Raw genomic sequence first — 12,106 nt, forward strand, 5'->3', positions numbered from 1 at the left:
ACCCCAGTAGGGAGGGCCTGGATCCCCATTTTGGGTGTTAGGATTGCCCAGGTGGAGGAACCAAGGTCCAATCCTGCACTCCCTGAGGTGGCTCTAAGGAGGTCTGAGATATGAAGCGGTTGCTCTGGGGGAGAAAATGAATCCTGCCACTGCCCGGAGCAGGGGTCATTGCCCCGTACACATTGGTTTTGGGGCATTGGGGCGGGGCCCTCCTCCAGTTTCCCTGATTATTATTAGCAGGAAGGAAATTTCCCTCCCGGTCAGTTTTAGAGTAGCAGTCATTGGCCCAATGATATCCCCTTCGGCAACGGGAGCATAAACCAGGTCTCTTGAGACCCGTAGTACTATTTTGAGGGCACTCTCTACGGAAGTGCCCCTCTCTACCACAGCTGAAACATGTTTTTCTCCCTCCCAGAGTAGGTCTTTCTTTCCCCATTTGGGGCCGAATAGCAGCAGCTAACACTTGGCCCTGGATGAAGTTACCATCAATGTCCCTACAGATCCGGATATAGTCATTTAGACTTTTATTGCGATAGGGGTGAAGGGCTTCCTTACAATATTTATTTGCATTTTCAAATGTCATCTGCTTGATGACTAGCATCACAGGCCCAATGCCCCCAAATATTCTTTCTGCTACCTGACTGAGACGGTCTACGAAGTCTTGAAAAGGTTCGGAGGGTCCTTGAAGGACTTTGGACAGATGATCCCCTCCTTCCTTGCTTTCTAAGCCCCTTGGGCCGCTGCTGCCACTTGGGCATAGACTGTGATGTCATATTGCATTTGTTGCTGAATGGTGGCGTATTGACTACTCCCGGTAAGCACCTCCACATTTCTCTGGGGCTGTCCGGCCTGTGCATTTCTTTGGGCTGTCTGGCTGCATCTTTCCTGAAACTCACCTCTCCAAATCAAATAATCTCCCCCCGGCAGAGCTGCTCTGCAAAGCTGCTGCCAATTGCCAGGTGTCAAATTAAGAGGCACAAAAGATTCCATTAAGGAAAGTGTAAAGGTAGCCTGTGCTCCATAATTTAAAGTTGCCTCTTTCAGTTGTTTCATATCCTTAAAATTTAAAGGGTTATGACGCCAAATGACCTGTCCAGAATTGTTTGGGTCTGGAACTTCCATTACTGGGGCCACCACCGGGCAGCATTGGACCCCTTGTCTGGGTCTTCCCTCCAGGTCCGAGAAGGACTGGGTTATATCATAGGAGGAGTCCCTTTTTTCAGAGTATGGGGAAGGGTTTCTCTCCCTGTCCTCTCTTTCCTTAATTTGAATCTTTTTTAGTTCTTTTTTAAGGGCCGCAATCTCAGCAAGTAACCGTTCCTTTTCAGACTGTGACGAGTCTGAGTCTGAGCTACTTCCATTTTCTAGGTCTGACAGAGAAGGATATAACCGATTCTGACCAGAGTCCTTCTTTTTGGGTCACGCCCGGAGATCTCTACCCGTTTTTTTTTTTTTTGTTACTAAGAGACTCCCCCTCATCCTCACTAACAATGGAGCCTCTAGTTTCAGTCAGGGTCCCTTCAGATGATTCATCATCACTCTCTGCCCCTGAACTCAAGGAGGCTTGAGTCTCAGTCTCTTGTAACTCTAAAAAAGCCTCTTTTGTGTCCTGAACTACCTGGTGGTGACGAACCTTATCTGTCAAAAGTGCTCTCCTCACTAATCTCCATAAGGAGAATGTCGTAGAGGGCAAGGACTCAGATCCCTCTTTTTGTAAAAGTCTATGAAGATCATGGCGAACCTCCTCCCAATCTGGAATATTTAAGCTTCCCCCAGTAATGAACCATGGACTGGCTCGTTCATTCGATTTTAGAAAGCCTTCTAGGGTTTTAGACTTGACTGCAGTCCCATGTCTTTTAAGTAACTTTTTTAGTTGATACTGTAATGATTCTAGCTTCCCGGAACTATTTCCCATAGTTTCTTAACCCCGTCCACTTACCTCACTTTCACGATCTCGGTAGGTCCTCCAATTGTCACGTCTGCCACGCAGCCTGTGTCCAAGAACGTGCGGAGAGTGTCGGGGATTGACAACACAGAGACTCGTTCAACGATGTAAAGAAAACTTTAAGCAGGCCCCAAAAAGGTTCAAGAAAACTTCCTAAAAAAGGCTCCCTCCAGAGAAGCTTCTGCTCTCTCCTCTACCCTGGCTGGTTCTGCTCTGACACCAGAGGTGGATGTGGGTGGGTCTGAAGGTGCGGTTAGTCTTTTGACAAGGTCGAGGTCAGGGCAGTTTCTGTGGGCAGGCCTTTTCCAGGAACTTATTGCCCTGGGCATTGTATTGTTTTTAGTAAACATGTTTTTAGTAAACATTGTCTTACAGCTGCCTACTCCCAGGCTGAAGAGGAAGTGGGTCTCTGCTCAAGGTCTGGTGTCCCCACAGTCAGCTCACTAGGGCACAGAAGGAGCTCGTTCTCTTCCTCAGCTCCCTAGGGCACAAAAGGAGTTCGTTCTCTTCGATTCACCCCTTTTTATTTTCAAATGAGGCACTCCTGGCTTAAGTCAAGTAGGGTCACCCTCGTTCTCTTCGTCAGCTCCCTAGTTGGTGGACTATAATTTACAGCTGCAAAGAAAGAACCAGTCACTTAACTACCTGTCTTGAGAGGCAATCTTATACGTAATTTTTAAAGGAGTAATAAACCTAAACTGCCAGAGAGCCCCCAAAAATGAGAAAACTGTGTACTTGCAACCTGAGTGTATTAGCCACTTTGTCCTTTTGCCTGAGTTCTCCCAGGCAGGGAAAAGGCCATTTAAACTGACTCATGACTAGGTAAGTGCCTTGAACTAACATTCAGTAATCAAGAATTGTAAAATTTGGGTTATCTCGTACTCAGAGAGTGCAGTATTGTTTCTCTGAACTCTGTGAGTCAGTCAGGGTGTTTTAAGACTTGGGCTCAAGGTTACCATAAATCTCTTAATATCAGCTCAAATTGATACTCATGAAGGCAATAATGACACTAAAAGTGCTTTAATTCTTATAGTATATTTTCTGTCCTGTGTGTAACTTTAAACCAAGAAAAAGGAAATTTGTAACTCTTTTTCAGAGGTATGAAGTCAAATTATTTTCTGTACATAAAAAACAGGTAGTTGGTTAAATTTTGAGTTTTCAGGGCACATGCCCACATCAGAAAAGCAAGGTTAGGAATTGGGCAGAGTTAATCACTGTCCTAAGTTATCAGCCACACTTAGCAGAGAGATGAGCATAGTAAATAAGTTGCTTTGCACTGTTCATCTTAGTTCAACAGATAAGAGAGCTTAATATATGTCCCTGTGAATTGAGGCTGCTTTTTTTCTGGGAATAGTTTATCTGAAAAATTATTAGCAAGGTCTGTGAATAACTGTGCTGGGATTTTGATGGGAATTGCATTGAATCTGTAGATTTCTTTTGTCAAGATTGCCATTTTTACTATGTTGATCCTACCTATACAAGAGCATGGGAGATCTTTCCATTTTCTGGAATCTTCTTTCATTTCTTTCTTTAAAGACTCAAACTTCTTGTTATACAAGCTTACACACACACACACACACACACACACACACACACACACACTTGTTTGGTTTGTGCTACCCCAAGATATTTTATGTTGCTTATGGATATTGTAAAGGGTGATGCTTCTCTGATTTCTTTCTCAGCCCATTAATCACTTGTATATAAAAGGGCTCCTGATGTTTTTTGAGATATTCTTGCATCCTGAAACTTTGCTAAAGTTGTTTATCAGCAGCCGTAGGTGTTCTCTGGTAGGATTTTTTCTGATCACTTATATAAACTAGCATATCATCTGCAAATAGTAAAAGTTTGACTTCTTCCTTTCCAATTTGTATCCCCCTGAAATCCTTTTGTTGTCTTATTACTCTAGCTAGAACTTTAAGTACAATACTGAAGAGATATGGAGAGAGTGGACAGACTTGTCTTGTTCCTGATTTTAGAGGAATTGCATTGAGTCTTCACAGACCTTGAAAGAACAATAATCAACTTTATATGAAAAAACAAAAGACACAGGATAGCCCAAACAACCCTATACAATAAAGGAACTTCAGGAGGCATCACCATCCCTGACTTCAAGCTCTATTATAAAGTCCTGAAAACACCTTGGTATTGGCACAAAAATAGACAGGTAAACCAATGAAATCAAATTGAAAAACCTGATATTAACCCACACACCTACACATATTTGATTTTTGACAAAGAAGCTAAAAATATACAATAGAAAAAAGAAAGCATCTTCAACAAATGATGCTGGCATAACTGGATATTGGCATGTAGAAAACTACAGATAGATCCTTGTCTACTGCCATGCACAAAATGTAAATTGAAGTGGATCACAGACGTCAACATAAATCCAACCACACTGAACCTCTTAGAAGAGAAAGTAGGAGGAACCCTTGAATGAATTGGTACAGGAGACTGCTTCCTGAATATAACACCAGTATCACAGATACTGAAATTGACAATCAATAAATGGGACCTCCTGAAACTGAGAAGCTTCTGTAAGGCAAAGGACACAGTCAACAAGACAAAACAGCAGCCCACAGATTGGGAAAAGATTTCACTAACCCAACATCTTCCAGAGGGATAATCTCCAAAATTTACAAAGAACTCAAGAAGCAAGTATCCAAAACACCAAAGGATCCAATTAAAAAGTGGGGCACAGAACTAAATAGAAAATTCTCAACAGAGGAGTCTAAACTGGCTGAGAGACACTTGAGAAAGTGCTCAACATCCTTAGCTATCCAGGAAATGCATATCAAAACAATTCTGAGATACCATCTTACTCCTGTTAGAATAGCTAAAATCAAAACCACCAATGACAGTTTATGCTGGAGAAGATGTGGAGAAAGGGGAACACTCCCCCACTGCCGGTGGGAGTGCCAACTTGTACAGCCACTTTGGAAATCAGTATGGAGATTCCTCAGGAAAATGGGAATTAATATACCACTAGACCCAGCAATTCCACTCTTAGGCATTTATCCAAATGAGGCAGGTTCATACAACAAGGGCATCTGCTCCACTGTGTTCATATCAGCATTGTTTGTAATAGCCAGAACCTGGAAGCAACCTAGATGCCCCTCAACTGAAGAGTGGATAGAGAAAATGTGGTACATTTACACAATGGAATACTACTCAGCAGAAAAAAACACAATGGAATCTTGAAATTTGTAGGCAAATGGATGGCACTAGAAGAAACCACCCTAAGTAAGGTAACCTAGTCACAAAAAGAGAAACATGGTATGTACTCATTCATATATGGATTTTAGACATGAGGCAGGGGAATGCCAGCCTTCAATCCACACTGCAAGAGAGTCTGGGAAACAGGGAGGACTCTAAAAGAGATATGCATGGTACCCCAGAGAAGGGGAATTAACTAAGATCTGAGCAGTTGGGAACATGGGGGAGGGAAAAAAGAGAGGAGTAAGCAGTCACAAAAAGACAAACATGGTATGTACTTTTTTCATATATGGATTTTTAGACATAGATCTGGGGAGTGCCAGCCTACAATCCCATAGCCATAGCGTCTGGGGAACAGAACCTTCATCCAATGGCTGATGGAAGAAGAGGCAGACTCCCACAGCTAAACACTGAGTATGAACTCAAGGAACCCATTGACTGAGAGGGAAAATTGATAAGCAAAGGTGTTAAGACTGGGATGGTTTAACCCCCAGAAACAGCTGACCTGACAAGGGTTAGCTCTTGAATCCCAGACTGATGCCTGGGAATCCAGCATGGGACTGATCAAGAAGATCCCCTGAATGTGGGTGTCAGTGAGGAGGCCTAGTTAATCTATTGAGCCTTGGGTAGTAGATCAGTATTTATCCCTGGCATACAAATGGACTTTGGGTGCCCATCCAACAATGAGAGATGCACTCTCACCCTGGACTCTTGGGGGAGGGTCTAGACCTCTGCCTTGGATGAAATGACAGACTATGGACACCCCCATGGAGGGCCTCACCCTCCCTGGGGAAATGAGGGGCCATTGGGGAGGTTGATGGGATGGCATGGGAGGAGGGGCGGGAAAGGGAGAGGGACCTGGGATTTATATGTGAAGCAACATTTCTTCTAATTTAAATTTAAATTTAAAAATAAAAATTTAAAAAAAGAGAGGGGGAAGGAGAGGGAGATAAGAGCAGGGGAGAGGAGGACATGGGGGAGCAGGAAGGTTGAGTTGGGGGAAGACTAGAGGAGAGCAGTATGAGAGATACCAAAATAGAGGGAGTCATTATAGGTTTGAGGAGAGATCTGGCACTAGTGAGATTTCCAGAGATACAAGGTTTACACCAACTGGCAATCTAGGAAATAGTGAAGAGGCTACCTTAAATTGGAGTGTGGACTATTAGGAGTTGAATAAGAACACCAAGTTACATAATCATAACATTAATACCGAGGGCCCGACTCAGACCCATACATGCCCCAGGATTGTCCCCTCAGTTTCTGTGAGCCACTATGAGCCCAGCTTAGTTGATTGTATGGGCCTTGTTCTCATGGTGTCCCAACTCCACTGGCTCCTACAATTTTCCTCACTTTCCTTTATCTGTGAGGTTCCCTGATCTCCACCTAATGTTTGGCCATGGGTCTCTGCATCTGTTGTCATCAGTTGCTGAATGGGGCCTCTCTGATGATGATTGTGTTATGAATACAGCAGAATATCATTAGGAATCACTCCTAGGTCTCTGGGCTGTCTACCCTCTAAGTGTTAGCCATCCAGGCAATGTTAAGCATCAGATCCTTCTCATAGTATGGGCCTTAAGTGTTTTAGTCACTCCCACAAGTTCTGCATCACCATTACCCATGAATCTTGCAGGCAGGACAAATTGTAGGTCACTGTTTTTGAGGCTGGGTTGGTGTCTCAGTGCCTCCACTGGAAGCCTTGCCTGGCTGGTTACAGAAGATGGCCAGTTCATGCTTTGTATCCTCCATTACTTGGAATTTTCACTAGGGGCATTCTCATAGATTCCATGGAGTTTCCACTGCTCTAGCTATCCACCGATTACTCAAGAGGGCTCAAAATTAGTAAGGGAATTCTGGTAAGTGGTTAATCTCAGAAATTGTACAAGGGATCTAAATGCATACATTATTATCAGATGACTCATGAATAATGTCATAAATTTATTTCTTACGAATTATCTTACAAAACCCATTGTCTCAAATCAAGGGAAACATGTTCTCCCTGTTGATGAACAGGATAATTATGTGTTTCTGAAGCCACCACATAAAACAAGGCTTTGATGACCTGAGACTTATTTAAGTCAAGTTTCATTGCTTTAGACATTGGTTAAAATCTTAAATCAGGAAGAAGTAGGAGTTTAAAGCAAGAGTGTTCATGGGGAAAGATCAATGATTAGTCACCTGGGTTTTAACCTACTCTTTTGAGAACAGTCAGTCTTTAGGAACAATTTTCTTTCTGTGCAGAGCAATGTCCCATGGGAAATTATGTGCTTAGGGGCTGGAATAACAGGAGGAAAATCTTCTCAAGGGAGAAGCTGCTGTCATCTTTGAGTGTCTCCCCAGTGTAGTCCTCCTGATCTGCAAACTTGAGCTACACATTAATTTTCTCATTTTGAAGTCCTACTTCTGGCTGGGGATTAATGCCTCTGTTTTTCTGCTTCATGTGCCAAGCACAGCTTCAGTTCTCCATCTTCAGCCATTCAGAGGGGATGTGGGGCTTTGATGCATAGACCTGCCTTTCAGAGGTCGATCCAGGTGAGTCCTGGAGCTCTGCTGGTGTTGCAGCAAGAGTTCAGAAAACAGAAGAACAGAAAGTGTACTTGAGAGAAAAGTTAGCCTGGCCAAGACTGGGAGAGGCAAGGAAGGCTTTCTGGGTTTGTCCTGGTATTCATTGATTCATGAAGCTGGGAAGAAGAGAAGCCACTGAACTCAGTAATTGGGGGGAGAGTTAACCCTTAAGTGACACTTTTGGGAGGATAATCATAAAGTGATGTTTTTATGAACTCATAAAAAAGTTACATATAAATGAGGACTTATGTTCTGGACCCTGGAAATGATGGGATGTACAGACAGAGCACTGAATGTTAAGTGACATAACTTCATGCCTTTTATTTTTAAGACGAATATGATGTCATGTTAATAAGAAAGATCCAAGTGAATAATTCTGCATTGTAAATGTTCATGAATTTTATAGTTTGTAGGTGCCTTTCTTCATGTAAGACAGTCAAATTAAGAATGAGAAAAGGATATATTAGAAAGATTCCCTGCAATCATTTCCTTACTGACGTGTACAAACATTTTTTGTGACAGTCATACCTGGGTGTTTCCTCTATTGACAATGATTCATATCCTTTGCATTTACTTAGTGGGCATGGTGTGCTTATTCCACTTGAAAATTAGAATTTTGTTCACGTGCACAGATTGGATTTCTCTACCATCTTTTCTCTTTGGTATTCCAGTGTTTGTGTGTGTGTGAGTGTGTGTGTGTGTGTGTGAGTGTGTGTGTGTTTGGGGAGAAATTATGTAGTTTTGTGAGGTTCAGTCTTACAGACATATCCTGTCCTCCTAATTGTTGCAACTTTTTATGAAGCATCAATGGTATACTATACTGGATGTCCCCGGGACATATCTACAGATGTGTCTAATACACTCTGATCATGTTCGTTGCCTTTTATAACTCCATCACCACTTTTGATAGTCCCCTTACTGCTCTCCATTGATGGTCATTCTACTTTTCTGTCAGTTTTGATTCTAGATTATATATGCATACGAAAGAAAATGTGCTGTTAGTGTTTGTCACTGGTTTACTTCACTACTGTCAATGTCTTTCTGCCCCAGCAGAATGTGAGTGACTGAATAGCTTGTTACATACTCTATCTTCATTTCTATGAGTGTTTATTCTAGCTGTGTCTTTTATAATTTTGTGCTTGTTATTAAGTCCAAGGCCTCCCCTATCCCAGGCAAATGTCCCACCAGTGAGTTATAAAATCTTAGCAAATCCTTCAGGCTAGTCCTGACCATTTTAAAGCCAGGAGTGAGGTGATTGAGGACTTGACCTCACTTTACAGCCAGAGATGATTTAACAAATGTGATGCTCAAGGTTACAAAGTAAGAAGGCAAAACTGAAGAAGATGTTCATAACTTATCCCTTAAACCTGTTTCCTCCTGTGTCAGCCTGTAGCTATGCTTGTGGGTCTGTTAACCAGGCCTGGCCTTTGCCTTTCTGGACAGATCCGTTTCAACAAGTCTTATGACTTTTGTTTCTCATTAAGTCATGATTTGCATTCAAATGAGGTTTAACATTCATAAGCATATATGATTTATATATCTTCATATGACACAGAATGATAAATGTATGCCTGAGTCAATTATACACTGTTAAAGATAATGTGGCATGTTGATTCGGAACTCGTGGGAACAATGTGTTGATGAGGCTACTTGGTGTCTATAGGGATTAATTAGAGGAAGTATGCTTGTATGAGACAGATTTGTCCTAGTGTCCTGGTTGAAGATTCTATGCAGCAACACTGAGGATACCTTTTTTATTGATGAAATTTGTTCATTGAAAATTCCATACAGGTGTGTAGTGGTTGCTCTCCCTCAGTCTCTCCTGTCTCCCTCCCTTCTCACTAGGAGTCCTTTTCCTACACCTATGTCTTCATTGTACGTCAGTCTGTGTGACCAAAGATTTGGAATGATCCATATATTTGGATTCTGGTGGCTTCAACAGAAGCTACACAACTAAACATCATTTTACTCTCAGATCCAACCCTAGCCCTATAGTTCAGCAGGAAGGGGTACGGGTCTGTGATTTCCTGCATCAGAAATACATTTGCATATTAATTAACACTTTGAATAAGGACTTGAGTGTACAGGTAAAATTTATCTAAAGAGTCCAATGCCTAAATCATAGTACTAAGGAAAAACGTGTTACATGAGAAATATAAGGCACCAAATACCCAGATCCTCCATCAGACCAGATCAAAAAAGTGAGTCCAACAAGCAAAACAGAAAACGGGAAAGTGAACCTTTCATTGTTTCATAGAAAAAAAACCAGTCCAGCAGTTTTATTTTTATTTATTTATTTTTTTGAGACAGGGTTTCTCTGTATTATTTTGGAGGCTGTCCTGGAACTCACTCTATAGACCAGGCTGTTCTTGAACTCACAGAGATCCTCCTGCCTCTGCCTCTTGAGTGCTGGGATTAAAGGCACGTGCCACCAACACCCTACTTTTTTGTTGTTGTTTGTTTTTTTGTATCTTTTTATATTTTATGTAGATATTTATTTATGTATTCATGTGTGCATATATGTGCCAAACATGTATGTGGGGGTCAGAAGACTTTTTGTGAATTCTCTCCTTTCACTTTGTGTGGCCTGGAGACCCAGCTCAAGCTGTCAGGCTTGGTGGCAGGGGCTTTTATCCACTGAGCCATCATGATGACCCTTCTCTTTCTTTTGAGCAGTGGGTTTATTTTTCTGTTTTTAGAGCATGCACTATTAAATATCTTGACAATGACAAGCATTCCTCTTGCCTTTGGGTAAATTATTTTTGTCATTTACTGTACTTGTTGAGTGCCGTGGGAGGCAGAACATCCCCACGTGACCAAGGAAGCTCCTTATCCTCTGGTGTCATGAGAATCAACTCATTTGATTGCTTTTAATCTATCAAATCTGTTTGTTTCTGTTACTATTTACTTGTTTAGTGCTCATGCAAATATCTCTCATGTGTGAAATGTCCTTTCTGAGAGTTATGGAACCACTTGGGAGGCAGAGATAGGTGGATTTCTGTGAGTTCAAGGCCATCCTAGTCTACTCAGCGAGTTCCAGGACAGCCCTCCAAAGATACCCAGAGAAACCTTGTCTAGAAAAACAAAAAATGAGGAAAAAAAGGTATGGAACCTGGCCAGCAAGTTGACTCAGCAGGTAAAGATGCTTGCTGCCAAGGCTGGTGATCTGAAAAGCTGATGTATACAGCATTTGTCACAATCTGCTAGAGCTCACACTTCAGCCTTGCTCTGCATGCTTCACGGAAAGTATTTTGTCTTCCTTCACTCTGTCGTATTTTTCTAGATCATGTTTCAACAGGGCCATCTTCAGTTTTCATTTTATAAGTGAATCTAAGAGCTTCTTGTTAATTTTTACTTTCTTTAATTTATTTGATATGTCTTGTATGCCATGTATCTTAGTCCCATTCATTTCTCCTTCACATCTGCCCTCCACCCCTGCCCCCTGCCCCGAAATAAAACAAAATTTAAAAGACAAAGAGAAAAAGTGAAAAACTGTATCCTGGAAGCCGCAGTGTGACAGAATGGGCCACACGGTAAACCCCTTTGTCCATGTATCTTTACTTGCAAGTATTTATTGCAAAGAGTCGGTGGTCTAGTTTGAGGTCTCTGGTTTCTACTACACTATTGATGCTGGGTCCTCACTAGGACTCTTCTTGGATATCCTGTCGTTGCCACGTATTGTGGAGATCCTCAGACTGGGTCTGAATGTCAGGTCCCTTCATGTGCTTCAGCAGGTAATAGATGGAGTGGATGCTGGGGCCCACCAAGTCATAACCCTGTTTCTGGGCCTGGAGAGCTGCCCAGAACTGGTAAGGGTTGGTCTCCTTACCAGTTCTCCCTATCCTCACCAGCAGGGTGAACTCTCCAGCGTTGCTCTGGATAATTCACCTCTTGAAGCAATGAGTGAGGGGTGGGGCCAGTTCTCCTGCTTTCACACCCTCAGGGCTGACTCTTCCCCCCCCCCCATACACCCTCTATTGCATTGCCCAGGCCACTCTCCAAGTGAGGGGAAGGGACAGCACTCCTCTTCTTATGACCCCAGGGTCAGCTCCTTCATCTATCTCAGGTATTAATGGATGAGGGATGTGGGAGGGTACCTCTCCTTCACTCACACCACCACAAGTCAGACGAGTAATGGGGAAAGCTCTCCCTTGCTCACAATGTTGAGAGTGGGTCACCTTCACCTCTTCCCACTGCGCTGCTTAGGTCCTCAGGAAAGTGAGGACCCACTTTCCTGAGTGCCACAGCTGATAAAGGGAGGGTCAGCTCTCTTGTCTGTTGCAGGCTATAAGGGGCAAGGAGTAAGAGGAGGCATCTCTCCCCCTCCAACACTGCCACATGACAGACGAGTAGTGAGGACAGCTCCCCCCCTCTTATGAC

Source organism: Mesocricetus auratus, unplaced genomic scaffold (assembly GCF_017639785.1).
Source record: "Mesocricetus auratus isolate SY011 unplaced genomic scaffold, BCM_Maur_2.0 Super-Scaffold_100676, whole genome shotgun sequence".
In the NCBI taxonomy this organism is placed as follows: domain Eukaryota; kingdom Metazoa; phylum Chordata; class Mammalia; order Rodentia; family Cricetidae; genus Mesocricetus; species Mesocricetus auratus.